Here is a 6747-nt window from a genome sequence, read left to right as displayed (position 1 = left end):
TTTATTTGTATACATTTCTTTGTATACCGGGTCTCTTTATCACTTAATGAATATACCACCAAATGTTCTACTTTGTACTAGCCATGCCAATGATAAAACATGATAACAATATATTGTTTTCTATAAGCGAATTACTTCAATGTAATTCTGTTGCTAGCACACTGAACTTAGAGCTCCAAATAACGCTTCCTCTAGTCGGGAGGGAAGACCTACTGGTCATATATTATGAAGAGATTAATTCCAAAAGGAGCTAAATCCATTTTTGTAACTTCAGGGAAAAAAGAATTTGTATATTAGAAGGTGCATGTTTTCATAATTGCTCCCAAAGTTTAGGTAATTACTTTTCTTGAAAGACAGGTACTTAAGTGAACAATGTTTTGATATCAATAACTCAATTTTCATCAAAAGTGGATTTAGCTCCTTTTGGAATTAAACTCTTCATATAGTGATTTTGAATTGCTTTTTCTCTTCCCGGCAGCTATAGGGGAGCACCCTTGCATGATTGTGTTCTTTTCATTTGTTATAATTATGTTCTCACTGTAGGTATATTGCAAGTATGACTTATATCAAATTGCCAAATAAATAGTGATAATGATAATGACAATGAATCATTTCCAGCTATATCATGTATATTGGAAATAAAGGCTAAACTCCTTATAATGACAATTAACATTTTCCCATACAAGTCAACATCATGACCGTGTCTGAAAGGCAATTTCAAATATTCATTTTTGCTACAATCTCGCCAGGTAAGATGATCCACACATCGGTTGGGCTACTTGATTATGACAAGACAAACCTAAATTTGTTGTTGGACTGAAAACTGGATAGGGCTACAATTTAAAGAAAATTATAATAATCTGGTAGGAACACACATAATCATTCTGATACATCGTTATAGCATGGACCTCCTTTATAGAAGGTATATATTGATAATGCTTCGTGTATCTCAAGAAAGCTGTACAAGGTCTTAAACAAATCGGAACCCGGCCTTCAGACGGTTGAGCGATCGATAGAAAACTAAAAGTTTGGATTACTTTCAATGACTGCTGCCCTCCCCTAAAGGCATGTCATTATTATCGGTAGTATTGATCGGTTCTATACCGACCTCGTCCATTATGTCCAGTGTGTTGTATCAGGAGGTGTTTCACAAAGTTCCTAAGTCGAACTAAACTCTAAATTGGACTTAAAAATTATGGAGAGCCATTTTTAGCCTTGAGGTAAAATATATATATTCAAAAGCGATAATTCAAGTATTTTAAACTTTATATAAATTCCACATGAAGAACATATCCTTGATAATAGAAAATATGAATGATTTGAATAAACATTTTATGCCTTTTGAAATAACCTTTACAAAGTATTTTCAATGATGCTAACGGCTTTCCGTAATTGTTAAGTCCAACTTAGAGATAAGTTCAACTTAGGATCTTTGTGAAACACCCCCCATGGTTTCTTTGTTCGATCTGTCTTTCATTCCTTCCTTCCTTCCTTCCTTCACGTCGAGAATTGGACCCGAGGTTAGGGGAGGGGAATCATCCTCGCTTAAAGGTTATAGGTTTGTTCATGATCCAGGGACATACAACGTCAATGACAATGACAATGACAATTTATTCTCATGTCACCCACATTGGGGTATTGGAGAAGTTTACAATCAGTTTGAATTTGTCAATTTAACACTGTGAAATATACAATTTGACAGTGTTAAATACGTGAAATGGGCGTCTGTCGTGCACAGTGTGGTGGGGGCGGTCCCCAGGATCCGGACAATAAATGAAAAACATCCGCAAACATACACACACACACACACACGCACACACACACACAAACGAAACTAGATAAGTGAGAATGTAGAATGTTCAGCTAAATCCCTCTCTCTTGAAAATCAATTGCCTTACATTGAAGGGGTGGGCCGGATGCCCGCCAGGCACCCACACAATCTTTCCACCCCCTTTGAGCTCGGTAATTGCTATAGAATATTGTTCATTAGCCGATATGATTGTCATAAATGTATATCACATTCGCATACGGCAAGTGGTCTCGTGTGTTAAGTATTTGCTCTGGGGGCATGGGGCACAGTTTCCGCCTACCTTTTCAAGTAGCCCAAGAGTACTCCATATAACCAGGAAAAAGTGCCCCCTTTTTATTTATATCATAAATGCCGTTCCACATTAGTATTAGTACCTCCTTCACCTCTGATAATTGGCTATTTTGTTATAAAAAACGTGCCCATTATCCTGGTTTAGTAAGAGCTCCTTTCACTTTCCAGCAATGCTCCTTTTAATCACTAATAAATGCCCCTATTAACATCTGATAGGTGCCCATTTTCCTTCGACAATTGCCTCTTTAACTTTGAAAAGTGCCTCTTTTCCACTCCTATGATATTGTCATTTCCCTTCTGATAAGTGCCCCTTTCCCCTTTTCCATAACTTGTGCCCCTTATTTAAAGAGACTAGGAGCAACTTTTTTTCTCGAATCCCCCCCCCCCCCCAACTATATAATTATAGTTGATGTAATTGTGTAACTTACTTATGGACTTTTCTGTATTTCATGATAAAATATGATAAAAACTCCTCCGGGTTTATTATTCTCTTTAAAGTTTTGCTTGGTTGCTTCACTCGCTTACAAATGATTATTAAGACCACCACTCACACCCAACTGCAAACTATGATGCTTAAGCAGTTTCTTGGACCATGTAAAGATAGAAACACTAAAATAATGAAATACTCACTAGTAATGTATTAATTAAAACCTTTTTATGTATATTATTTTTCCTTTGTGGTTTCCTTTCTAAGTGCCCCTCCCCCCCCCCCAAAAAAGAAAAGAAAATGCCCACCTTGTTGGTTCCCCCCCCCACACTTTGGGAGACGCTTCGTCGCCCCTGCCTTTTTCAGTTTCTATCCTGATGATTGAATCATAGAACAATACAATGAATACATGAGGATATAGTTACTCAAAAACACAAAAATCTATTCAGTCATGTTGGTAGAAATCGACGTCTGACTCAAATGAAGAAGAAGAAGTTTCGTCTTTTGCCGGATAGAGGGCGCAAAGCGAAAAGGGTGCATCAGCCACGAAATCGACATAATTATCATGCACAAGGTAGATAATGGACAATGTTCGCAAGATTCAATAGGTCCTCATTAGATTCTCTTCATTCTAAACTGCAGACAAACTGAGTGTATGTGTATTGATATTGATATTAATATTGATTTATTCGTCCACAATGTGGAAACATGCTTCCCACCAGCATATAATGCACGAAACAGAGTACAATAACCTGCAAAACAACAATTTCAGAACAGAAAAAATCTCGTCATTTTACAGAAATAAGTTTTACGCCATCCAAAATTATTGTTAAACACAACTCAAGAACATAGAAGAAGAAAAAACTCGTGCATTGTCGAGAAATCTCATGTTCAAAGCACTCATTCCGAGAAAAAGGGAAAGGTGTGTATGGAAACTATACTCAAAGATATGCTGGTAGTAAGTTCGTATGTTCTTACAGATATCCGTAATTTATGGTGGCCCTGAAGGGACATCGCGAATAGACTAAATCGTGAAAAATATGCGATAAAATTCACGATATCGTCAATTTTATCGCATATTTTTCACGAAGAAATTCACGAAATTGACGATATCGTGAACTTTATCGTGAACTTTTCACGATGAAATTGACGATATCGTGAATTTTATCGTGAAAAGTTCACGATATAAAGTTCACGATATCGTCAATTTTATCGTGTACTCTATCGTGTACTCTATCGTGTACTCTCCTGACGGGCGCTTCGTAAACAAAACCAGCCCTAGCTGGGGGAGACAGAGAGAAGGAAAAAAGGGAAAGGGAAAGAGAAGATAAAAGGAAAGAAAGTATAATAAGAAGAAAAGAGGGAAACGGGGGGGGGGGCGAAGGGCTCTTGCCTCCTCCTCACTCCCCCCTCCCCCTCCCCGCCAAAAAATAAATCAGAGAGAGAGAGAGAAGGGAAAGGGAAAGGGAAAGAGAAGATAAAAGGAAAGAAAGAAGAGGAAGAAGAAGAAAAGAGGAAAACGGGGGGAAGGGCGAAGGACTCTTGCCCCCCCCTCCCCCCTCCCCCCCCCCCGCCAAAAAATAAATCAGAGAGAGAGAGAGAGAGAAGGGAAAGGGAAAGGGAAAGAGAAGATAAAAGGAAAGAAAGAAGAGGAAGAAGAAGAAAAGAGGGAAACGGGGGCAAAGGGCTTTTGCCTCGTCCCCCCGCCCCCCGCCAAAAAATAAATAAGAGAGAGAGAGAGAAGGAAAGGGAAACAGAAGAAAGAAAGAGAAAAACGAAAAAGAGGGAGAATAGGAAAGAAAGGAAAAGAAAGAAAAGAAAGGAGGCAAGAGCCCCTGTTTTCCTCTTTTCTTATTCTTTTTCCTCTTCTTTCTTTCCTTTTATATTTTCTTTCCCTCTCCCTTCTCTTTCCCTTTATGGCGGGAGGGGGGAGGGGGAGGTAAGAGCCTTTCGCCCTTCCCCCGTTTCCCTCTTTCCGTCTTCTTCTTCTTTCTTTCCTTTTATATTTTCTTTCCCTTTCCCTTTCCCTTCTCTCTATCTCTCTCTCTCTCTCCTATTTATTTGTTGGCGCGGGAGGGGGGAGGAGGCAAGAGCCCCTCTTTTCTTCTTCTTCTTCTTCCTTTCCTTTTTTATTCTCTTTCCCTTTCCATTCTCTCTCTCTCTCTCTCTTATTTATTTTTTGGGCGGGGGGATGCAAGAGCCCTTCGCCCCCGTTTCCCTTTTTTCTTCTTCTTCTTCCTCTTCTTTCTTTCCTTTTATCTCCTTTTCTTCTTATTATTCTTTCTTTCCTTTTATCTTCTCTTTCCCTTTCCCTTTTTTTCCTTCTCTCTGTCTCCCCCAGCTAGGGCTGGTTTTGTTTACGAAGCGCCCGTCAGGAGAGTACACGATAGAGTACACGATAGAGTACACGATAAAATTGACGATATCGTGAACTTTATATCGTGAACTTTTCACAATAAAATTCACGATATCGTCAATTTCATCGTGAAAAGTTCACGATAAAGTTCACGATATCGTCAATTTCGTGAATTTCTTCGTGAAAAATATGCGATAAAATTGACGATATCGTGAATTTTATCGCATATTTTTCACGATTTAGTCTATTCGCGATGTCCCTTCAGGGCCACCATAGTAATTACCTTTGCACGCGTAGTATTATCTTGCTACCCCTACTTTAAACTGCAAGTTTAATACCTGATCTGCCTGGAGAATGAATCGAGGGTTGATTTCTTTTAAGAATTTTAAAGAGACTGTCTTGGCAGTTGTACATATTGCCAAATAAGCACTTTTTTCTTCCTTCCATTTCGTGTATTGTCCCACGTCTGGGAGAATGCAAATCTCAATTGATGCTGTACTCAGACTGGGAGGATGCCCATGTCCACTCACCCCCCCCCCCCCCCCCCATCCCAAGACCCGATACACTAATAATGTACAAACTATAGTCCAAGTCACTAGCCGTCTCGTGCTTCAGGGTTTTCTTTTCCTAACCTACTTTGAGAGTTAACAATGGTAAAGTTAAATCTACGGTACAAGTTTATAGTATACAACCAGTGAAGTATGCGGCATAATATACCAATGAAATATGAAATAACGTTTCACTCTCTCATTCTTGGAAAAACTCTCAGGGTAATGAGCGTTTAGCAAAATAAAGGGATTGTGCTGGACTGTGGCCTGCAGATCAGCTATCGAGGTATTAATGCTTGCTTACTCAACTCTCGCACATGACCTTTGGTTATGGGCGTCCTGGGGGCTGCAGCCCCCTTCAAATTTGTATGTGGACACGTATACCGCGTCATCGAAAATTATATAAGATCTTGATGATATGCACGTTTAGTCGCATGCTCACCCCTTTCCGGGTAAGGCAGTAATTTGTGACTCTCCAAACATGATATGAAAACGGTTCAATAAGAAAGTATATAATAGAACGGGGAAAAAATTGTTGATAAATATAGGAGAGCCTGTCCTGATATCGAAATGTTGTAAGTGGATAGTTGTTTGATATCGATCAGTTTATTCTAAGGTTTTATTACACGTATAGTTAACAACTTAATTATTCATACTGTGGCGTAACCGGGCTCTGCCGGGGTAGCGTTCTGCCTTGCAGTCTCTCAAAACCCGGTCCACGCTCTCGACAATCATTCATCAACTATATATCTCTCAGTCAGAGTGGGCTCTCACAAAAGTATATTGTGTAAGAAATAACGTGTACTAGCTCTCATTTTACTCACTCCCGCAATCACTGAATGTCTGACAGGACTAAAGATTGCACAGTATCTGCAGTTCAAATAACTTTACTCGTTCCTGGTACGGACCTGTCGCAACGACAGCCCGACGCTGACTGACTGACACGACAGCTCAACGCCGACTCACTGACATCTCACGATGTACACATAATATTTCACAATTATCTATAACGCCCTTTATGTATTACTAAATTACTGGGCTAGTTATGCTACAATACCATTATCAAGTTTTGCAAAGTATGTGCAATTTTTTTTGACTTAATGTCCCGATGTATGTTTCTTGAGAAAGTGACATATCAAAGCTTAAATCTCAGAGTGTTCAACAAAGGCCCTGGTTCAACCAGTTTACCTTTCATTCCTGAGTTACATAAAACAAAAACAAAAACATCAAGTTAACAAGGGGTGTGAATAACTTAGTTGTTAAATGTATATATATATGTTTATAATCAGTCATCATGATCGATGCGTGTCTCGGG

Source organism: Strongylocentrotus purpuratus, unplaced genomic scaffold (genome assembly GCF_000002235.5).
Source record: "Strongylocentrotus purpuratus isolate Spur 01 unplaced genomic scaffold, Spur_5.0 spur5_scaffold_21, whole genome shotgun sequence".
In the NCBI taxonomy this organism is placed as follows: domain Eukaryota; kingdom Metazoa; phylum Echinodermata; class Echinoidea; order Camarodonta; family Strongylocentrotidae; genus Strongylocentrotus; species Strongylocentrotus purpuratus.
The sequence above is the reverse complement of the archived record's forward strand: the minus strand, read 5'-3'. Positions refer to the sequence as shown.